General features: G+C 45.5%; 1 protein-coding gene and 1 long non-coding RNA gene across 2 annotated transcripts in view; one reads left to right on the top strand and one right to left on the bottom strand.

Annotated features, from left to right (window-relative positions):
• LOC149436022 (uncharacterized) overlaps window positions 1-14,320 on the top strand; it is a 40,314-nt gene extending 25,994 nt beyond the window's left edge. Inside the window, exon 2 of the long non-coding RNA XR_016308343.1 lies at window positions 14,066-14,320. This is a non-coding gene — a long non-coding RNA (uncharacterized LOC149436022). The remainder of the gene's footprint in view (window positions 1-14,065) is intronic.
• AOPEP (aminopeptidase O (putative)) overlaps window positions 1-24,480 on the bottom strand; it is a 597,182-nt gene that overhangs the window by 177,054 nt on the left and 395,648 nt on the right. The gene's annotated exons all lie outside the window — the stretch shown is intronic.

The raw sequence follows: 24,480 nt of genomic DNA, 5'->3' as shown, positions 1-24,480 counted from the left end.
TCATTTGATCTTACACAAAGGTTTTGGGCATCTGCAGATGCACAATAGTGTGCTGCTAAAGCTTGTAATGCTAAACATGTTTATGAGGCTCAGGCAAGCCTTTTGCAAGAAACTCCTAAATGCTTTGATCTGTGGACATCACAGAGTCTGTACTAATAGAATAGTCTGTTTGAGCTCAAAGCAGATGCTTTATACCACCATTAATTAAGTGATAGACAAACTTGCACTTATATGCTTCAAATTAAATTCTTGCAAAATGACAAAAGTGTTGAAACAACTCCAGGTATCAGATCACATTTGTTTATACACCAGCACAGGTCAATGTTTTGGCCCAATGAGAAATTCATAGGCTAGCTTCATCATGACAGCTGCTGGGTAAATAGTCTATAATTCTTGAGTTAGGCTGATGCTCAGTACATTGTCTAGACTATTCTCTGTAACAAAGTTTAAAGGTAAACTAATTTGGTTTTGGGTGATTTTGATTTTCATTAACTTTATAATTGTGTATGTATATACACTATATTGCCAAAAGTATTGGGACGCCTGCCTTTACGCAAACATGAACTTTAATGGCATCCCAGTCTTAGTCCATAGGGTTCAATATTGAGTTGGCCCACCCTTTGCAGCTATAACAGCTTCAACTCTTCTGGGAAGGCTGTCCACAAGGTTTAGGAGTGTGTCTATGGGAATGTTTGACCATTCTTCCAGAAGCGCATTTGTGGGGTCAGGCACTGGTGTCGGATGAGAAGGCCTGGCTCGCAGTCTCCACTCTAATTCATCCCAAAGGTGTTCTATTGGGTTGAGGTCAGGATTCTGTGCAGGCCAGTCAAGTTTCCCCACCTCAAAGTCACTCATTCATGCCTTTATGGACCTTGCTTTGTACACTGGTGCGCAGTCATATTGGAACAGGAAAGGGCCATCCCCAAACTGCTCCTACAAAGATGGGAGTTGAAATTGTCCAAAATGTCTTGGTATGTTGATGCCTTAAGAGTTCCCTTCACTGGAATTAAGGGGCCAAGCCCAACCCCTGAAAAACAACTCCACACCATAATCCCCCCTCCACCAAACTTTACACTTGCCATAATGCAGTCAGGCAAGTACCGTTCTCCTGGCAACTGCCAAACCCAGACACTTCCATCGGATTTCCAGACAGAGAAGCGTGATTCATCACTCCAAGAAACACATCTCCACTGCTCTAGAGTCCAGTAGCTGTGTGCTTTACAACATTGCATTCAATGCTTGTTGCACAGGTGGCAGCTTCTCACGGGACCCCAGTCCACCAAACGTGGTGGGGGCCAATTACTTGGCACAATGCAGTCAGGCAAGTACCATTCTCCTGGCAACCACCAAACCCAGACACATTCATTGGATTAGAACCAGAAATAACCTCTCCTGCACTCTGAGACTCAGAATAAGGGTGGATGGATGGAACCAGAACTTGAAAAATTTGACCACCAATGCATGTAGGGTTGTGCAGCTCCAAACAAGGCTGGGGAAGCCTGACCAGTACTGCAAAGCGAAACAAAAAAGAAAGCGCATTAACCTTACAGATTACCTCAGTATACCAAAATGTATTTAATACAGAATGATACTCACAAACAACAAAGTAAATCAAGCATCTAAGCTCTGATGAAGAAGGGACGCCCTTCGAAACGCGTCAACCGTACTCTGAGTGTCTACCCCTATGATGGGACTCGCGCATGCTTTTTAATTCTCAGTTCCTTTGAGGACTTATAGTACATGCTTGATTTACTTTGTTGTTTGTGAGTATCATTCTGTATTCAATAAATTTTGGTATACTGAGGTAATGCGTAAGGTTGGTACGCTTTCTTTTTTGTTTCGCTTTGCAGTACATTCATCGGATTTCCACACAGAGAAGCATGATTCGTCACTCCAGAGAACACGTCTCCACTACTCTAGAGTCCAGTGGCAGCGTGCTTTACAGCACTGCATCCGGCTCTTTGCATTGCACTTGGTGATGTAAGGCTTGGATGCAGCTGCTCGGCCATGGAAACCCATTCCATGAAGCTATCTACGCACTGTTGTTGTGCTAATCTGAAGGCCACGCAAAGTTTGGAGGTCTTTAGCTATTGACTCTGAAGACAGTTGGCAACTTCTGTGCACTATGCGCTTCAGCATACGCTGGCCCCATGTTTTCATTTTACGTGGCCTACCACTTCCTGGCTGAGTTGCTGTTGTTCCCAGTTGCTTCCACTTTGTTATAATACCACTAACAGCTGACCGTTGAATATTTAATAGCAAGGAAACTTCACAGATGAACTTATTGCACAGGTGGCAACCTATCACGGTACCACACTTGAATTCACTGAGCTCCTGAGAGCAACCTATTCTTTCACCAATGTTTGTAGAAGCAGTCTGCATGCCTAGGTGCTTGATTTTATACACCTGTGGCCATGGAGGGAATTGGAACTCCAAAATCCAATGATTTGGAGGGGTGTCCCAATACGTTTGGCAATATAGTGTATATATAGGAGAAATCCAGACTGAAGGGGATCAAGAAGGTTATTTTTAAAGAGGTGGTCACTCACAGTTGGTTGTACACCAGGCATTCAAGGAGTTTGTAGGAACAGGGGAACAAGCAGATAGGGCATATGTTGTTAAGATTGGTGGGGTCCAAGGAAGGTGTCAGGAATGGACTGGCCAGCAATGGTGGGACTCACCTGCCTTTTGATCTGCAGTACCAGGGCTGGCCAGCGGGTGCTCCCAGCAATCAGAGACTCAACCTTTCAGCCAGCTAACACCTGGAACTGATGATGCTGGGGTATTTAAGGGATGGCCAGACCCACAGACTCTGCCTTGGTGTTGTGTTTGTCCTGGGCCCTGTATCTGTCCTGCATCCTGTTTCTGTCCCTCTGCCTGACCCTCTGTACTACGCTGCTTGTTACCTGTTTTGATCCCTGGCTTGTGACCCTGACCATCCCTCTGCCTGACCCTCTGTACTACGCTGATTGCTACCTGCTGAACCTGGCCTGTGACCCCGACCATTCTCTGCTTGCTCCCCCTGTACCTACCTGCCCAATTGATATTGACCCGGCCTGCCTGACGACGCTTGCTTGTATGTACTGTTATCTGTGGGTGATTGGTTGGGTTTGTTTGCACTGTAATATGTTTAGTATTGCACTGCGTTTATGTTTGTATGGTTAGTGTTAATAAATTGTATTGTTTATCACATATCTGAAGTCTGCGTTTCCCTGCATCAGTCACACATCTCTGGTCATACCTGGGAGCCCTGACATTACACCAAGGCCAATCCTGACCAGAAGTGGCTGCACAGGGAAGCCATCTTGGCTTGTTGATGGGAAGGATGGATCTTGATGAGGTTGAATATTTATATCTGCTAGTGTTTGATGACAGGGAGTATGCTTATCAAACTCTGAAGGAGTATACCCGGGATGAACTGCTAGAATGTATACGGCTCGCTCATGTTCTAGTAGATCAGGGCACAGAGTTCTCTGAGGTGCAGCCATTGATTGAGGTTTGTGCTGAGTTGGTTTCATCTGGTTCCCCCGAATGCAGGGATGAATTTTTGCCACCATTTAGTGCAGACCAGGTAGAGTCCCTGGTGTGGTTATTAGAGGATGATGTGGGTTACTTTCTGGAGCGTTATTCCACATGTTCACCACAGACACTAAGAGATTGTATAAACGCAGTGCAGTCATTGACCAGACAGGCTTTGTGTAAGCTCAGCTTTGTTCAACCCATACTGCAGACATGGACAGACTTGTTGCACCCAGCCTCAGTCAGCTTACAAAGACCCAGTCCTGCTTCTAATCTATTTCCTCAAAACTCTATTCCTGCATTCCCAACAGCTCCTCCTGCCCTGCTATCTACCGCATGTCAGTACCCTGTTCCCACTCGCTGCACCTATCCTGCCTTTAACCCTGTAAAAGAGCCCTCTGTAGCAACTGCTCCCTCTCCTGTTCCATCCTCCAGTTCTTCTCTGTCTCCAGCTGCTCCATTCGTTTGCAGACCTGCGTTTACTTGCAGTGCTCCAGTAGTTAAAACCAGAAAAAAGCGAAAATTCTTTCCAACCAATACCATCCTGCCAGTATCCAAACCGGTGAGCCTGCCTTCCGTGGTTCAGCCTGAAGCCTCTACTCAGCCTGAAGCCTCTACTCAGCCTGATGCCTCTACTCAGCCTGATGCCTCTACTCAGCCTGATGCCTCTACTCAGCCTGATGCCTCTCTTCAGCCTGATGCCGGTACGCAGCCTGATGCCTCTCTTCAGCCTGATGCCTGTATGCAGCCTGATGCCTCTCTTCGGCCTGATGCCTCTACTCGGCCTGATGCCTCTACTCGGCCTGAAGCCTCTACTCGGCCTGATGCCTCTACTCGGCCTGATGCCTCTACTCGGCCTGAAGCCTCTACTCGGCCTGATGCCTCTACTCGGCCTGATGCCTCTACTCGGCCTGATGCCTCTACTCGGCCTGATGCCTCTACTCGGCCTGAAGCCTCTACTCGGCCTGATGCCTCTACTCGGCCTGATGCCTCTACTCGGCCTGAAGCCTCTACTCGGCCTGAAGCCTCTACTCAGCCGGACGCCGGCATTCAGCCTGATGCCTCTACCCAGCATGATGAACTGATCCAGCCTGACGATCCTATTAGGTCAGTTGACTCGATGCCCGCTGTTGATCCAGATGATCCGGTACCTGATCCGGTGCCCGCTGTCGAGCCAAATGACCTGATGCCTGGTGACCCAGTGCCCGCTGTCATACCTGGTGACCCGATGCCCGCTGTCGAGCCAGACAATCCGGTACCTGATGACCCGGTGCTCACTGTCGTGCCTGTTGACTCGGAGCCCACTGCCTTGCCAGATGACGCGGTGCCCGCTGTCGAGCCAAATGACCTGATGCCTGGTGACCCGATGCCCGCTGTCCAGTCAGACGATCCAATGTCTGACCCAGTGCCCGCGGTCATACCAGTTGACTCGGAGCCCACTGCCTTGCCAGATGACGCGGTGCCCGCTGTCGAGCCAAATGACCTGATGCCTGGTGACCCGATGCCCGCTGTCCAGCCAGACGATCCAATGTCTGACCCAGTGCCAGCGGTCATCCCAGTTGACTCGGAGCCCACGGTTGTGCCTGGTGACTCGGTGCCCGCCGCCCCGCCTGGGGGCCTGAGACCTGTCGTTCCGCCTAAGGGCCCGAGACCTGTCGCTCCGCCTGGGGGTCCGGCGCCCGCCACTCCGCCTGAGGGTCCGAGACCTGTCGCTCCGCCTGGGGGTCCGGCGCCCGCCGCTCCGCTTGAGGGCCCGAGACCTGTTGCTCCTCCTGGGGGTCCGGCGCCCGCCGCTCCGCCTGAGGGCCCGAGACCTGTCGCTCCGCCTGGGGGTCCGGCGCCCGCCGCTCCGCCTGAGGGCCCGAGACCTGTCGCTCCACCTGGGGGTCCGGCGCCCGCCGCTCCGCCTGAGGGCCCGAGACCTGTCGCTCCACCTGGGGGTCCGGCGCCCGCCGCTCCGCCTGAGGGCCCGAGACCTGTCGCTCCTCCTGGGGGTCCGGCGCCCGCCGCTCCGCCTGAGGGCCCGAGACCTGTCGCTCCGCCTGGGGGTCCGGCGCCCGCCGCTCCGCCTGAGGGCCCGAGACCTGTCGCTCCATCTGGGGGTCCGGCGCCCACCGCTCCGCCTGAGGGCCCGAGACCTGTCACTCCGCCTGGGGGTCCGGCGCCCGCCGCTCCGCCTCGGGGCACGATGCCTGTCGCCCCGCCTGGGGGCCCGATGCCTGTCGCCCCGCCTGGGGGCGCGATGCCTGCTGCTCCGCCCGGGGGCCCGGTGCCTGCTGCCCCGCCCGGGGGCCCGGTGCCTGGCGCCCCGCCCGGGGGCCCGGTGCCTGGCGCCCCGCCCGGGGGCCCGGTGCCTGCCGCCCCGCCCGGGGGCCCGGTGCCTGCCGCCCCGCCCGGGGGCCCGATGCCTGGCGCCCCGCCCGGGGGCCCGGTGCCTGTCGCCCCGCCCGGGGGCCCGGTGCCTGGCGCCCCGCCCGGGGGCCCGGTGCCTGCTGCCCCGCCCGGGGGCCCGGTCGCCCCGCCCGGGGGCCCGGTGCCTGCTGCTCCGCCCGGGGGCCCGGTGCCTGCTGCTCCGCCCGGGGGCCCGATGCATGTCGCCCCGCCCGGGGGCCCGATGCCTGGCGCCCCGCCCGGGGGCCCGATGCCTGTCGCCCCGCTCGGGGGCCCGATGCCTGTCGCCCCGCCCGGGGGCCCGGTGCCTGCTGCTCCGCCCGGGGGCCCGGTGCCTGCTGCCCCGCCCGGGGGCCCGGTCGCCCCGCCCGGGGGCCCGGTGCCTGCTGCTCCGCCCGGGGGCCCGGTGCCTGCTGCTCCGCCCGGGGGCCCGATGCATGTCGCCCCGCCCGGGGGCCCGGTGCCTGCTGCTCCGCCCGGGGGCCCGGTGCCTGCTGCTCCGCCTGGTGGCCCGCTGCCTGCTGCTTCGCCTGGTAATCCGATGTGCCTCTGCCCGGAGTCCTGCCCGATGTGCCTCTGCCCGGAGTCCTGCCCGATGTGCCTCTGCCCGGAGTCCTGCCCGATGTGCCTCTGCCCGGTGTGCCTCTGCCCGGAGTCCTGCCCGATGTGCCTCTGCCCGGAGTCCTGCCCGATGTGCCTCTGCCCGGAGTCCTGCCCGATGTGCCTCTGCCCGGAGTCCTGCCCGATGTGCCTCTGCCCGGAGTCCTGCCCGATGTGCCTCTGCCCGATGTGCCTCTGCCCGGAGTCCTGCCCGATGTGCCTCTGCCCGGAGTCCTGCCCGATGTGCCTCTGCCCGATGTGCCTCTGCCCGGTGTGCCTCTGCCCGGTGTGCCTCTGCCCGGAGTCCAGCCCGGTGTGCCTCTGCCCGGAGTCCAGCCCGGTGTGCCTCTGCCCAGAGTCCAGCCCGGTGTGCCTCTGCCCGGAGTCCAGCCCGGTGTGCCTCTGCCCGGAGTCCAGCCCGGTGTGCCGCTGCCCGGAGTCCAGCCCGGTGTGCCAGTCTTTGATATCCCGCCAGTTACCAGACCCGGGCGGTGGAACATTTTGCCCAGCTAGGACTGTTTGGAGCGTCCTGAGGCCGCTCCTTGAGGGGGGGGTACTGTCAGGAATGGACTGGCCAGCAATGGTGGGACTCACCTGCCTTTTGATCTGCAGTACCAGGGCTGGCCAGCGGGTGCTCCCAGCAATCAGAGACTCAACCTTTCAGCCAGCTAACACCTGGAACTGATGATGCTGGGGTATTTAAGGGATGGCCAGACCCACAGACTCGGCCTTGGTGTTGTGTTTGTCCTGGGCCCTGTATCTGTCCTGCATCCTGTTTCTGTCCCTCTGCCTGACCCTCTGTACTACGCTGCTTGTTACCTGTTTTGATCCCTGGCTTGTGACCCTGACCATCCCTCTGCCTGACCCTCTGTACTACGCTGATTGCTACCTGCTGAACCTGGCCTGTGACCCCGACCATTCTCTGCTTGCTCCCCCTGTACCTACCTGCCCAATTGATATTGACCCGGCCTGCCTGACGACGCTTGCTTGTATGTACTGTTATCTGTGGGTGATTGGTTGGGTTTGTTTGCACTGTATTATGTTTAGTATTGCACTGCGTTTATGTTTGTATGGTTAGTGTTAATAAATTGTATTGTTTATCACATATCTGAAGTCTGCGTTTCCCTGCATCAGTCACACATCTCTGGTCATACCTGGGAGCCCTGACAGAAGGCTTTTTAAGTATGAGGGTGACTAGTGCATGATTTAGAGTTTTGGAGAAGATGCCAGAAGAGAGGGAGAGATTTTAGATGTGAGGTAGAGTGTTGGATAGAGCCAGAGGATGACCACAGTATTTGAAAGGGCATAGGCTCCAGTGGACAGGTGGTTGGGTGGCTGTTAGAAAAAAGTTTAGCAACCTTGTCTATAGTAGCCCAAAGGTGTTCTATTGGGTTGAGGTCAGGGCTCTGTGCAGGCCAGTGAAGGTCCTCCACCCCAAACTTGCTCATCCATGTCTTTATGGACCTTGCTTTGTGCACTGGTGCGCAGTCATGTAGGAACAGGAAGAGGCCATCCCCAAACTGTTACCACAAAGTTGTCCAAAATGTCCTGGTATGCTGATGCCTTAAGAATTCCCTTCACTGGAACTAAGGGGCCAAGCCCAATCCCTGAAAAACAACCCCACACCATAGTCCCCCCCTCCACCAAACTATACACTTGGCACAATGCAGTCAGGCCAGTACCGTTCTCCTGGCAACTGCCAAACCGAGACACATCCATCGGATTGCCAGAGAAGCATGATTAATCACTCCAGAGAACACGTCTCCACTGCTCTCATGTCCAGTGGCAGTGTGCTTTACATCACTTCATCCGACGCTTTTCATTGCACTTGGTGATGTAAGGTGGGATGTAGTTGCTTGACCATGGAAATCCATTCCATGAAGCTCTCTATGCACTGTTGTTGTGCTAATCTGAAGGCTACATGAAGTTTGGAGGTCTTTAGCTATTGCCTCTGCAGACAGTTGGCGACTTCTGTGCACTGTGCGCTTCAGCATGCACTGACTACACTGTCATTTTACGTGGCCTACCACTTCATGGCGTTGCTGTTGTTCCCAGTTGCTTCCACTTTGTTATAATACCACTAACAGTTGACCGTGGAATATTTAGTAGCAAGGAAATTTCACGGATGGAATTGCACAGGTGGCAACCTATCACTGTACTACACTTGAATTCATTGAGCCCCTGAGGGCGACCGTTTTTTCACAAATGTTTGTAGAAACAATCTACATGTCTAGGTGCTTGATTTTATACACCTGTGGCCATGGAGGTGACTGGAACAGGGGTGGACTGACCATTTGGAAACTCGGGCACTGCCCGAGGGCCCGGGTCAGTAGGGGGCCCCATGAAATGCCCCTGATACCTTTTCATAGGCTTTTTTGAGTTTGGGCAAGGACACAGGGGCCCCATGATCCCCTATTGCCCGGGGGCCCCATGAGTTGTCAGTCTGCCCCTGGACTGGAACACCTGAATCCAATGATTGCACACACACACACACACACACACGCACACTTGGAGTGCTTACTTACTCACCCCTTCTTTTTCTGTACTCACCCATTCCTATACCCCAACTGAGACTAAAGTCCTACTCTCTACTCTTCTCCCTGTACCCCCTTTCTTTTTTTCCTACTTCTTTTCCCTATTTCCCCTTCTTCATCCCCTAACTGTGGTTACTCAGTTGTATACCTTCCTATCTACTAGCATTGGGGGACTCATATACAAGACTGCTAAATCCACAAAAGGATACACTAGCCACAACAAACTACAACACAATCCTAAGGATCAGGAACTGCTTTTATGAGAGAATCTTAATGGCATACACATGTTAATTTTCGTCTTTGTTGAGACTTTGGTTGGATTATAGGGTAACTTCATGTGCTTTTATGTGCAGTTATCGATTGGTATGTACCCAATGTCCTCGGTGTACATAGCACTGTTTCATGTTGTTTTGTTACAGTCTGCTCTTAGTTCTAAATGTAATAAACTGAACTATGTACACACAGGTATGTTTCAAAATACAGAATATATATATATATATACATATATATATATATCTATATATAGTGTATAAACACACACACAAAAGCACTTCACATTCTCCTTAAATCTTTAGTCTTATGTGCCCTGCTGTCTGGGACGGCAGTTTTCAGTATACTAAGAGATTTTTCTTAACCATATTGTACTTTACTACAAGCTGTAATACTGCATGTACTGTGGGGGAAGATAAGTCATTTAAGAGAGAAGAAATCAACCAAATATGGAAAACTTGTACAGAACATTTGCTTCTTTCCCAAACAGGAATTAGCTTTTCAGACAGAAGTGTGTACAATGATTAATGCCCAGATTTAGTAAATCTTTCTAGGTCTTAGTAGCGTGACATGTCTACTGAGTGAAATCAGTTTAAAGTAATGAATCTATTCATAGGTTGGACAGCCATACATTGATGCATCTCTGAAAGCAAAAAGGGATATATAATAATAAACACATGATTTATTAGATAATTGTGTAAATTGGACCTTGGGTGGTGGGTGGTAATAATTACTATGTATACCATTGTATAAAGATGATAAACTTGCCCATATTCACTTAAAAGACCGGTTTTCAAAATCTTCTCAACACCAGTGTTTAATGTTGTATTTTCTTAGTGTAAGCCTCTCACACCTGGGGTGATTCATCTTTGTAACAGAAGACATGTGTGTCAGGTTGATATAATTTATTTTGCAGGGACAGGTTCCACCCAAATGTTGAGCATATTATATTGTTCTAGAATTATATTGTTCTCGTGGAGAAGATAAGAATCTGTTGTCCTTATTAATCTACTAGCAAAGTACACCCATAACATGAACAGTTAATGGTGTGGTTGACTTAAGTGTGTTATTAGTTATGTGATTTACATAGCATTTTATAATACTTCAGTTTAAACAGTGCTTTTAAGGTTAGCCATACACACTTTTTTTTTTCTCTCATTCAACCATCTTTTATAGTATGTGTGCTGTGGTCTTTAATGGGCTTCACAAACATGGAGAATGTTTATGTATGACAAATAGTTAATGTAGCTAGCAACATATAGACTTCACTAACATATCAACATTAGCATGTGAAAATGAAGATAGCTATGTGAGAATGGTACTAACACAGTTATATTGTTGCACCCCATATTACAAGCTTACAAACATAGAACACAATGCTATCTTCTACCAAGCTGCCAACTTGTACCACGTTGCTAGTTGTTCATGAATCCTATCATATTTGCTGCTGGTTGCCATACTTATGAGGACTATACCATGCTGTTAAAGACTTTAGTATGACCCAGATATTCAAGGAATTAATGCCAAGTTGTCGTCATTCTTAAATTGCACTTACTCATTGCAAACTATTTTACTGCTAGATACCAAATTTGCAAACATCTCAAAGTATCATGCTCCCTTGCATGAGTACATCAATCATGTGACCATGCAAATAGCTCCCTATTTTTGCTTGCCAACATGGAAACTGCATTGTCTGTAGTCTAATCCAGTGTTTCTCAACCTTTTTTCAGTCAAGGCACCTTTTAAAATTATGGACAGTCTCGAGGCACCCTTTAAAATTATGGACAGTCTCGAGGCACCCTTTAAAATTATGGATAGTCTTGAGGCACCCTTTAAAATTATGGATAGTCTTGAGGCACCCCATTCTAAAATGTGAAAAAACTTTTCTAATAGTTTTATATAATGCAGCAACATCCACACACGTAGGACACCCAACATTAGAGGTGATTTATTCTTCCAAAACAAATACACTTTTGCACACTGGTACTGACTAGTATTCCAGTGTTTCTCTTCTCCCTCAGTTTTTCTCCATCACTGAGCTAATGTGACCCCAGCACTGATGGAGAGGGGCAGGGGAGGGTCAAACAAGGATGCTGTGCAGGCAGCTGACATCCTCCTTATCAACTGATGATATCAATGGTTGTCAGGACGCTGGCGGCTAGAAGGTTGTAATGGTGCACAATGAAAACCTTTGGCTTTGTGTAACTAAAAGGCAGGCTTATTCAAACCACTGGCTTGTTTGCAAGTTTTGGGCAATTTTTAGACATTTTGCCAAGGCACCCCTGAAGAACCCTCAAGGCACCCTGGTTGAGAAAGGCTGGTCTAAGAATAGGTGCACACTAATGTGGTGCGGGAAGTGTGGCGATCCATGCGTGTTTCCCGCACCAAATTGCAATCCCACTGCCCTAGAAATCTGCGGGTGTCACTACAAAGTTGATGACACCCAAATGCAGGTCAAAAGCCCATATGTCTTCTTGCACCGGATTCCATGGTACAAAACGACCATGCGATATAGTTGTAGTGTGGCTCCTAAAAAGGTGCCTGCACATCTTTGGTATGATGCGGTGCAATTTGAGCCCATTCATTTTGAATTGCATGTGAATTCCACATAAATGTGGTGCGGTACCTGTGCGATTCACATAGGGTTTACAGTGTGAACCGAGGCTATGTGTATGCTTCAAGCGCCTGTACCAAATGTGACCACCTCCTTTAATATATCTCCAGCATCCGTGGTCTCTATGAGGTTGATTTACTAAAACTGGAGAGTGCAAAATCTGTTGCAGCTCTGCATAGAAACCAATCAGCTTTCAGGTTTTATTGCTTAAAGCTTAATTGAACAAGCTGAAGTTAGAAGTTGATTGGCTACCCTGCACAGCTGCACCAGATTTTGCACTCTCTAGTTTTATATAGTAATTATTTATTACAGGTGCTTATATAGTGCTGTCAATCTACGCAGCGCTTTACACATATATATTGTACATACACATCAGTCCCTGCCTCAAGGAGCTTACAGTCCAGGGTCCCTAACTCACATTCATACATACACTTATTAGGGCCAATTTAGACAAGATTCAATGAATCTACCGGTTTTAGGAAATCAACCCAAACGTATGCACATAATATGCCATCAATGTATTCCTAAATAATACTAAGGGATGGTGGTGGCACAAAAAATGCTAACAAACTAACAGCATTTTACACACACACACACGTTCAACTGGATGGACTGGTGTCTTTATTCTACTTTACCTACTATGTACGTATTGTCTAAAAGCAAGCAACACTGGACGCCTGGTAGTACCATTATTTGGAGGTTAAGTATACAGGGGTACATACTTCCAATAATTATTGAATTTTCTTCAACATGGACTCACAAACAATTCCACAATCTGCATCAGGAGCCTCAACAGCCAGCAAAGGTGCTGCACTGGGTTGTAGTAGAGTATGGGGCAGAGCTCCATGCCTTTTCTTAGAAAAAACAGAGATAGGAAAGTTACACAGAAACTTCTAAACTGGTCGCTAAACCTTAAAGCATAACAAAAGACAAAGCATTTTTTTAAATTTTGGATAGAGTGGACAGGTATTAGAAAACCTACCTCTGCCCCTGTTAGGGATATTCATCCTCTCTATTTGTCATGTTTACATTATGATTGAAAGTGAAAGTAAAAGAAGATACCAAATTTTGGGTTGTCCCCAGAAAAGTAATTCAGGGGGAATCTTCCAATGAGAAAACCAGTCCTCGTGACCTGGGGGACCCTAAGGGATTTCTTTAATTTGCAGATATTTCCTCTCATTTCCTGCTTTGTCTTTGGAACGGGAAATGTAGTTAAATTTCCCCAATGGGCCACAGATTGCAAAAGAAACACAAATCCATGAGATATCAGCTGTATATCTGCAGTGTCAAACTTAAGCTGGCCATACATTATACAATTTTCTTTAATTTCCTTTAGATTTATCTTCAACTATGTAGTGCATGGGACTGCCTGATTGCACGCAAATTAAAAGTGTTTAGGTTTGACCTCATTTTATATGGTTTTGGTAAATCTAAAGGAAAATTGTACAAGAAAATTGTTGAATGTGTGGCTAGCCTTAGGGCACTTTTGCCTCCAAATGCTAATCTCTTGAGATTTGTTGATGTAATTTCCGTGTTGCTTTTCCTTTCTAAAGAAGAAGTTGTACCTGTGGGACTGCACTGCAAATATCTCCCTGCTTCTGTTTTATTCATACAGTGGATTGGTGCCTTCTAACCTGTGTTGCTGTTTCTTAAAAATCCCCAAACCAGCCTAAGGTGACCAATTATCAGTGGGACAGCTCTGAAATGAGGAAGCAAAGCTCTGCTCCTCCACCAAGATGGCAGCATGCACACAGAGACACAGCACAGAACAATGCAGCAGCATCAGTAATGCTCATCAGCTGTATGGTGCCTACAAACATTATTGCTCACTAGTCCTAAGTCTTGAGCTTTCCTTTTTTGGCACAGCTTCCACATTTCTGGTCCTCTTTAAATGTTGCTTGCCAGCTGTCCAAAAAATAGCAAAAAATGTAATATTTCTTACTGGAGAAAAAACAAGTATGTTAGCAACATAAGAGACAACCACTTCAAAAAATGTTGCATGCATGATGTTTGGGTAAATCTTACATGAAGCAGCTGCTGTATAACACAAATCATACCATTATAATTGGATGAACCTTTCCCGAGTCTTTGTAATTATCTTCTAATTATTTATTTGTTCTTTTCATCTTATTTTCAGACATAAACTGTGAATCCTGAAAAACCTGAGTTTGTGCACGTATACATCAAAGGTTCTCCCACAGAGGACTAAGGAGGCTGAGAACAGCAAATATATCTGGTGTGAATACTACAAACTGCTGTTTGACATAGAAGAAACAGGTACCAAAAGGAATGCTCTGCAGGATCATTTATTAGACAAGAGGTGGCAAGGCAGTCTGCAAACAAAAATCATTAAACGGGATTTTCAAGAAAAAAATAAAAAAAAACCTTTTAATTGACTGAGGCCCTTCTATGTACTAAAATAAAGGAACAGAGTAGAGAAGTGTATGTATGGTCAAGATATCCAAAGCAACTGGGGGTAATCCCTTTAACCTCCCTGGCGGTATAATTATTTCAGATTTTTGGTGCTGAAAGCGGTACCATTATTTTGCATGGAAATTTGGCGTTTTATATTGTAGGCCTGTAATTCTTAGGAATAACTCACTGAAATCTGTCTGAACAAGAGTCTAGTAAACATCCCGGGTATGATAAAACTTGAAACACAAAATCATAAATTATAATTTAATAAATAATCATAAAAAATAATAATATAATAATAATAAAAAATGTAATTGAATAATATAATAAAAAAAACACTGAAATTTGAAATATAGCGCCAAGTTCGCACATCACTGAGCAAAGTCGGAAAATTGTTTTCAGTGTCTGATTAATTTCCCCACGAATCATTATCACTCAATTCAACAAGTGGTTCTGATTTACTATCGCTGTTCTCTAGCTGGTCTAAAACTGCTTTTGGAGGAGGGGAGGAGCCTGAACATGGCGGCTGCGGGGAGCGAGTGGCTCTAGCTCGCTGCTAGGACCCGCTTCCCGACCTCCCTAGGGACCCGCTAAAGAAACCGCCTCACCGGAGTCTGGAGGGCAGTGGAGCTGAGCCCGGAGAGCCGGGGATGGCCGTGACACGGAGGCTGTAGAGAAGCGCCGGTTCCCCCGGCGCTGTGTAGAGAGAGAGATCCAAGCGGCTGGGAAGTGAGGTGACGTGGAGGGCGCACGTGACCAGCCGCGGAGGATCTCTGGGGGAAAGCAGAGACCGGCCGGCGTCCTGATATGACAGGGAGCTGTTGCTCCTCTGTTACCGGCTTTTTAGGGCTCATAACCCCCGGCTGGCTGCTGAATATAACCCTCGGCCGGCTGACTGATCCTGGGCCAGGGAGACCCGGGAATACCAGAAGACCCACCCTGCGTCCCTGGGGCGAAGTTTAGAGAAAAAAGCGAAGCACAGCATCGGAGACCCAGAGGACTCCCCCCCCAAGACTGAGCTGATGTGAAGGACCTACATCCAAGCCTGGAGCCGCTGTAGGGGTGAGTGAGAGCTGATGTGAGCGTGTGGTGTAATAGACCCCTAAGTGACAGTGGGGGACAAAGGGGCTAAGGAGGTGAGGGGAGGATTCCCTGGGTCAAGAAGAGAACAAAAGAAGAGCCCTAGGTGCTTTAGGAGAACAAAAAAAAATAAGGAAAAATTATAAGTATATCTGGTCCACAAATCACAAAGGAGCGGTATAACCCCATCTAGAGAATATAGAAGACAAAAGACATATAGAGGATATGAAGAATAAAGGCCCCAAGGGAACAGGGCTCAAAGGGTCTCAAACAGGCACGATAAATAAGTTTACATCACATGGAAATATTACGCCAGAAAGGGCCCAAGGCGCAAGTGCAAAAGAGGAAATGGACATTAGCTTAGGAAATAGCCCTAGATTATCACTGGATATGAATAGCTCCTGTAACCAACAAATAGCGGTTGGCTTGGGGAAACAAGATCGTGATGGTGAACTACAAGTACCAAATAAGAAGGAGATGATAGAAATGTTTCAAAATCTGGAGAAAATGATAAATGACAGCTATTCGCAATGATTTAGGACATTTGCTATTGAGAATGGAAGAAACAGAGGAGAAAGTTAAAACCCAGGCCCAAACAATAGATAATCTATGGAAAAAAACAATCCATCTGGAGAAAACTCAGAAAAAACTGCTCTATAGGATGGAAATTCAAGAAAATAAAGAAAGAAGGAGTAACCTTAGAGTACGAGGAATCCCAGAGTCTGCAAAAGGGGAAACATTATATGAACTAGTTAATAAAATTTTAAATTTCATAAGAGACAGACCTGAAACAGACGGGATCAAACTAGATGGAGTGTTCAGAACAGGAAAGTTCAAACAAGCTAATGAGAAAGAAAGACCGAGAGATATAATTGTCCAGTTCCAAAAATTTGGGGTCAAAGAGGAGATATGGAAGAAGATTAAGGGAAGATCAGTGATTAAATATGGAGACTTGACTATCCAAATTTATGCGGATTTAACATCAGAGACTCTTTGGAGGAGGAGATCCCTGAGACCCCTGTTGGAGCAAATGAGAAATCAGAATGTGCAGTATAGATGGGGTAATGCAGCATCTCTAACTGGATGGAAAAATGGGGTTACAGCTTATCTGAGATTCCCGGAAGAACTGAGAGACTATTGTGATAGACTGGACTTGCAAAGAGTGGAGATAGCTGGGTGGGAAGAAGAAGAAGAAGGAAGAGGAGTTACGGCTGATACAAGAAAAGAGGACTGGCAGCGGGTGGGGGGGAGAAGCAGGGAGGTCCAGGGGTTGGTGAGAGAAGGGAGAGAGAATTAAGTAAATAATATGTTTTTTCCCTTTTTTTTTTTTTTTTTTGTGTTCTCTCCCATCCTCCCCTACCCCACCCCTGTCGTTGTGGAAGTCCTTCAGGAAGCTCCGGTTAAGGGGGGGAATAAAGGTTATTGTCGAGCCCAATTGACAGAGAAAGGGGATCTGGGGAGGTCGGAGGAGAGGTAGCCGTCCATGGGCGGAGCTTACTCCCAAAAATTTTAAATCAATCGTGGAGTTGGATCCACAAATGATGTGTAGGCAGGTTGTAAGCCTAAAAATGGGTAGGGGAAAAATAAGGAAGGGGGGGGTGGAGGTGGGGGGGTGAGATGGGGATTGGGGGGTGGGGATGGGCGAGGAAGTTAGGGTGGGAGAGAGTAGGGGGAGGGGAGGTTGGGCTAATATTCTGCAAGATAGTAGGGCCTAAAAGGAGGAGGCGAGTTAGAGGAGAGATAGATAGAATTAAGGAGGATGTGAATAATGTGAATGGGTTGAACTGCCCTGGGAAAAGATTTAAGTTGTTTAAAGAGCTACACCATAGGGCAACATCAGTGGTATTTTTACAGGAAACACATTTCGAGATAAAGTCAAATGTGAAATTAAAATCTAAATATTATCCAACATGGTATTATGCTGACTCTCCAATTAAAAGAGCAAAAGGGGTGGCAATAGGGTTGGCAAAGAACATCAGATTTGAGGTGGAAGATAGAAAGACCGATCCGGAGGGGAGATTCCTGTTCTTGAAAGGTAAATTACAGGGAATAGAGTGCACGTTAGCCAATATATATTGCCCTAATAAAAAACCGGAGAGCTATTTGAAGGGTCTGCTGAAAAAATTGATGGACTTTAAAAGAGGGCATTTGATAGTAGCAGGAGATTTTAATCTCTGCATGGACCCACAAAAAGATACAACCTCCCCTGTGCAGAGAGAAGGTGGTAGGTCTCTGAGAGCTTTGAAAAAAGCGATCCACGAGTACCAACTGGTGGACACCTGGAGAATAATGCATATGAAAGACAGAGACTATACCTTCTTCTCCAATGCACATGAGACATACTCGAGACTGAACTATATCCTAATAGATCATCAACTTATAGAACCGTTGGTTAAAATAGAAATAGAGATGAGTACATTCTCAGATCATGCCCCTGTCATAATGAAAATGGGATGGGGGAAACGGTGGACGGGAGGCCTAGGATGGAGACTAAATGAGGCCCTTCTTTTGGACGAGGATATAGCTCAGAAGATTGGGGAAGAGATTAAAGTATATTTTAAAGAAAATGAGACAGGGGAAGTATCGACAGCTACAGTATGGGAAAGTCAAGAGGAATCCTGATTGCAATGGGAGCAAGGAAAAAAAGAGAAAGAAGAGAGAGGGTCAGTGGGCTCCTAAAAGAAATCATGGATTTGGAGCAGATACAAAAGAAGAAAATAACAAGAGAAACAAAACAGAAGTTAATAGATAAAAAAGATGAGCTAGAGAGACTGATGGAAGAGGAGAGGAAAAGAGTATATAATAAGGTACTAAGTGAAAGATATAGATGGGGAGATAGACCAGGAAAATACTTAATGAGAGCTTTGAATAAAAAGAAAAATAGAAATTATATAGAAAAGATAAAAAATCCGAAGGGGGAGTTGGTATATTCAACTAAAGAGATTATTAAAGTATTTACGGAGTACTATAGAAAGTTATATAATATTAGCCCCCAAAGCTCGTCAAAAGAAAATGGAGAGGATATTAAAGAAAAAAGGAAGACCTATTTAAAAAACGCAGGATTACCAAAGTTAAGTGAAATACAACTGAACTCCCTAGATGTGGAAATTTCCCAAGATGAAATAAAAGCAGCAATAAGAAGTACGGGGGGTGGAAAAAGTCCAGGACCGGATGGGTACACAGTTAATTACTATAAAAAATATAGTGAAATATTGTTACCTAAGCTAAAGAAGTATATGAACGAGCTGGGAGGAGGGATGGAGAGTAGAAGAGAATCTCTTCAGGCCCATGTTGTACTCATTCATAAGGAAGGAAAAGACCCCTCTCAGTGCTCTAGTTATAGACCAATTTCATTATTGAACATCGATACTAAGCTGTACGCAAAGGTGCTAGCAAATAGGCTGAAAGATTTAATGCCAGAATGGATCCATGGAGATCAGGTGGGCTTTGTCCCAGGGAGAGAGGGTAGGGACAACGGGTTGAGAACTCTGATGCTAATCCAGAAAAGTAGAAAAGGAAAAGCCCCGGTGGTGCTGCTGTCGATTGATGCCGAAAAGGCGTTCGATAGAGTGGATTGGGGCTTCATGATGGACAACTTAGAAGTGCTGGGGATTGGAGAGAGAATGCGTGAGTGGATAGGTAAATTATACAGGGAGCCCACCGCAATTATTACGGTAAATGGAGAGAGATCAGAATCCATAGGGATGTCCAATGGAACAAGACAGGGCTGTCCTCTGTCCCCCCTGCTATATGTTTTGTCATTGGAACCTTTGTTGTCAATGATAAGGAATAGTGGTGCGGTAAAGGGAATTCAGATCGAAAATATAGAACACAAAGTAGCGGCCTATGCAGATGACCTATTATTCTATGTAGGTAACCCCCGAATAACATTACCAAATATAATTAAATTTTTGAAGGAGTATGGGGAACTATCAAACTTAAAAATTAATCCAACAAAAACAGAGATCCTGAACATCAATATATTAAAGAGTGAAAAGGAAAAGTTACAAAAAGAATTCCCCTTTATATGGAGAGAAAAAGATTTAAAATACCTAGGGATAAAACTCGCTATCTCTTACAAACAACTGTATAGATTAAACTATATTTCCTTAATAAATGAGATCAAGGAAGAATTGAAAAGATTAGGAGGAAACCCATCATGGATAGGACGTATAAACCTAGTTAAAATGGTAATTATACCTAAAATACTGTATAGATTCCAAATGGTTCCGATCAAACTCCCAGAGGCTTTTTTTAAGATAATAAAAAAAATGTTAACAAGATATATTTGGAGGAATAAAAAACCAAGAATATCATATGAAATACTGAGTAGGACTAAAGAAAAAGGGGGAATGGGACTACCCGACGTCAAGAGATATTATAAAGCAGTAATTTTAGCAAGAATTTATGATTGGACATTTAACCAGAAGGGGAAGAGTTGGGTAAAAATTGAAAATGCACTGAGTGGGATTAGTTTGAGTAAGATGATATGGATTCCAGCACATTTTAGAAAAATTAATGAAAACACAAGTAATTACACTCTAAATGTTCTAAGGGTATGGGATAATTTACACAAAAATATGAAATGAGAATTCAACTCTATATTAATGCCTCTTGCAAATACTGATTATTTCCCCCCAGGAAAGGATGAGATATCAGGGAGATGGTTTGAGAGGGAAGATGTCCAACTGAGAGATGCACTGGTAGAGGGGAAATTGAGATCATTTAAAGAACTTAAAGAGAAGAAGGGAGATATTTTTATTAGAATAGATGAGTGGAAATATCACCAACTAAAATGCTTTATTGGGAAATTACCAAAACCCTTGAGATTAAAGAAGGAGTGGAATATGTTTGAAAGGTTGTTAGAAACACGTAGAGATGGGAAACATGGTATTGCTAAAATTTATAGAATACTCACAGAATTAGACACAGACACAAAGTTAATTTTTATAACGAGGTGGGAAAGAGATATGGAGGTGGTGTTAGATGAGGATCAACAGAAAAAGATATTTAGATTGACACATGAGAACGTTAGTATGAGAGAAGTGGAGGTTAATTATAAATGTTTGACACGATGGCACATTACACCGAGTATTGAGCACAGGATGAGTGTGGAGAATTCAAAAATGTGTTGGAGAGGATGTGGAGAGATAGGCACGGTGTTTCACATGTGGTGGCAATGTCCGAAATGTCAGGCTTTTTGGAAAACAATAGTTAAATTGATAGAAATAATAACTGGAAATGACATAGGGTTAGACCCAACGATGTGTCTTTTACATAATGTTGAGACAACAGTAAATAAATATAAAGAATCAGGCATACGGTATTATTTAAATGCTGCAAAAGGGTTGATACCCAAGTTCTGGCAGAAAACAGAGGTGCCGAAGGAGGAAGACTGGATCAACAGAGTAAATCAGATCAGTAAAATGGAAAAATCTTACTATATGCAGGAAGATAGGCTGGGAACATACTATTCGAGATGGGAAAAATGGGAAAAATCAAAAGTGAAAGAGAAATATAGAAAATCTTAAATTAGGAAGTTATTTAAAGTGATTGGGCCTCGTGAGACTGGAAAACTTGCAGAGGGGAGGGAGGGAGAGGGAGGAGGGGAATGAGGGGGGGGAGGGGAGGGAAAGAAAAGAGTTATTAGAAGGGGTAAAATAGAAATGTTAAGACTACTTAAATGTATTGTGTTTCTTTTTATGAAATTTTTTGTAATAACATGAATATATTTAAATTAAAAAAAAAAAATAAAACTGCTTTTGACATAAAGGGACGCTTTATGGACGCCATGGATGTTTCTCAGTTTCCAGGCAGAAAGAACAGTAAAAATGCAGGCAGGACACAGGACAAAGCACTAGGGACAAAATGTATGTGAAATGGTTTGATACAGTAATGTTTTACTATGTGATTTTAGTGAATGTCACTTTTTGTCATTTTCAAATTTCCCGCCGTTCCGTCCCCTGTACGTCCTGACGCTTGCAGGGGACGGAACCCAGAAGACAGGTGCCGGCATCTGCCGGATTACATTGCCGGGGACACTGCAGGAGGGACAAGGTAAGTGATCGAGGGATCGCGGAGCAGCGCCGCATGGTATTCTTGAGTGTAGCTCGGGGTTACCGCTTGTGGTACTGAAACTTTACCCCGAGCTACACTCAGGAATACCGCCAGGGAGGTTAATGGCTAATTTTTGTGGATCTAATAAGCTTTTACAGTTCAAGACTCCTTCATCACACTAATTAGCAGTAATGTCCTAATGAAGGCACCTTGTACTTTAAAAACTTGCTATTCCACTAATATTAGCTAATAAAAGTATTACATTCAACTACTTTTGGTATTTTGACCTGCAAAAGTAATTAGGCGTAAGAATGTAGGTCTATTTATATTTGTTGCTTTAATGATATGGAATCCAATCATCTTTCACCTTAAAGGGTAAGTTCACAGTTTAGAAAAAATAATAAATGCACATTTGTTGCAGGTAAAAAAGTGTGCATTATTAATTTTGTCTGCAGGAGCCTGTAGACCATTGCACCAGTGATCAGCAGATCGCTGGTGCCATGCAGGTCACTTGCAGATCTATCGTTATATCTGCTGACTCGTAAGGAATGTACAAGCACGCAGATATACTGACAGGAAGAATGACTTAACTACCACAGTGCTTCATAGTGCCATGGTAGTTTATTGAGGAGTACAAACTGACAGCCGCTAAGGCTGTCGGAACTTGTAGTCTCTCATTCACAGATGACTGTGAATGAGTGACACGGCCATGTGGGCAAAGCCCTGCACGGCCACAGTTTTTAAAAAGTTTGGCAGGTAGCGAGGGGGGAGAAGATCCCCTCTAGCTGTCAAAGCAGGGAGCGGGGGCCAGTCTGATCGTAACATGTTACACCCTGAATATGGGTGTAACATGTAACATGTTATGAAAGGTGAACTTATCCTTTAAACATTTTATTACAAAAGAACTGAAGGTAAAAAAGGTCTTGTTACCTTAAAACACTGAAAAGTATGGGGATAGTGGTAAAGCATGTAGGCAACTATATTCGGTAATGTCAGTGAGGATTTTGGAAAGCCAATGTGCTGTAGATAAATTATGAATAACACTGCTAATTTGGCAACCTTTCTTGGCAGCCTACAAAATATGCAGCAATCCCATAGGTGAAAACTGGTGTAAAACGGCTAAGAAAAATACTGAAATAATGGAAATAATGAGTCGTGGAATGTTTAAGAAAGAAAATACAGCAAGAGTGCAGGTGTAAAATTTTATTGGTCCTGCTCCTGTTTTATTGCACTAAGTAAAGAACTCCATGTACTAACCCGTGGCGTCAGTGTTTTTGGAAACTAGTGTAAACCCAAGTGGGATCTTGAACACTTACATAACATTGCTTTGATATGGTGGACTACTATACGTGATGCTTCTCTGAGGTACATTAAACTTTGTGAAAATAAATATCTGCCATCTTTTCTAGCAAGTATAAAGCACATCCAGCAAAATTACAACAATTGGCCATTTTGGAAACATTGTTTATAATAAGCACAAGTACTTACTTTTTATGGTTTTATTTTAAACCTGATAACTACAATCTACTTCGGTACTACTGGAGGGTAAAACAAAATGAATAAATTACAATTATAACTCTCTGAACTAGGTTTAATAACAAAGTCATACCCAAATAAAACAGCATTTCACATTAGCTAAGTGGAATAAAAAAGGGCACTGTGGGTGCAAAGGAAAGCTATGATGCAATAACATCACACAGCTTAGCACCATGCCCCCCAATTAAGGCTGATCCTGCCTTTAGTGGGAATCAGGGGACAAGCTACTAAATATTGCTTTTCTTCTAATATATGATCTAGTATTATTATAACTATTATATATTTCTAGTGTCATTTCAATGTCCCTATTTAACCACAAGCCTACAGGGCACTTATACCCCCTTCCTGCCCAGGCCAATTTCTAGCTTTCAGCGCTGTCGCACTTTGAGTGACAACTGCACGGTCATGCAACACTGTACCCATATGAAATTTTTATCATTTTTTTGTGACAGATAGAGCTTTATTTTGGTGGTATTTAATCACCTCTGGGTTTTTTATTTTTTCTTAAACAAACCAAAAACCACAGAAAATTTTGAAAAAAAATTTTTTTTTCTTAGTTTTCGTTATAAAATGTTGTAAATAAGTGATTTTTCTCCTTCACTGATAATCAGTGCCCTGATGATCAGTGTACATGTCCCCTCCGCGGAAAGCCGGTTACCGGCTCTCCTCTCCTCTCGAGCTGTCAGCGTGACAGCTCGAGAGGAGAGAATGCCGATAACCGGCATTTCCCTGTTTACATGTGATCAGCTGTGATTGGACACAGCTGATCACATGACCGAGCCGACATCTTCGGCTCTTTCCGTGATCGGTGATCCACTGTGTCCGAGGGAGGACACAGTGCACCGCCGATCACAGCGCTGCTCGCTCCCTGAGCCGCGCATGCGTGGTGAGAATGGGAGGACGTCATATGACGTCATTCCAGAACGAGAGAACCACCTTGCGTCCGTCATATTACTATATGGCGGGCGGGAGGTGGTTAAACCGGTTGGCCCACTCAAAACCAGTCTGCTGGTTTTAGAAGATGCAAAAGTTAAAGTCTGAAAAAGTCTCTTAAAGAGATCTTCAATTTACCACCATTACAAAAGGGGTTTCACTCTCTCTTAAAGCAGAACTTTATCCATACCAACTAGATAAAAAATAATGTTCATTTGCAAGGAACATGCATTCCACATTAATAATTATTCTTCCAAAATTCGTGTATGCTGTAAATTCCCCCAGCATTGCTCATGATTCTTTTTGCTGAAGACCAGAGCCCCTGAACAGCAGTATATCATAAAGAGGAACTAAACCCACTGATTTAACAGTTAAAAAAAACAGTTACATTCCTGGATTGCTGGAATTTCTAACTGTTATATTTGCTTGTGTCCTCAACCAAACTGTTAAACCATCAAATGACTGGATGCATAACTGATCACATGTGCAGCACCATGGCAGTTGCAGATCAAACAGAAGCAGCTTCCTTGG

The sequence above is a fragment of the Staurois parvus genome, unplaced genomic scaffold, assembly GCF_062004578.1.
Source record: "Staurois parvus isolate SC_StPar_1 unplaced genomic scaffold, SC_StPar_1.0 ptg001432l, whole genome shotgun sequence".
Lineage (NCBI taxonomy): Eukaryota > Metazoa > Chordata > Amphibia > Anura > Ranidae > Staurois > Staurois parvus.
The sequence above is the reverse complement of the archived record's forward strand: the minus strand, read 5'-3'. Positions and strand labels throughout refer to the sequence as shown.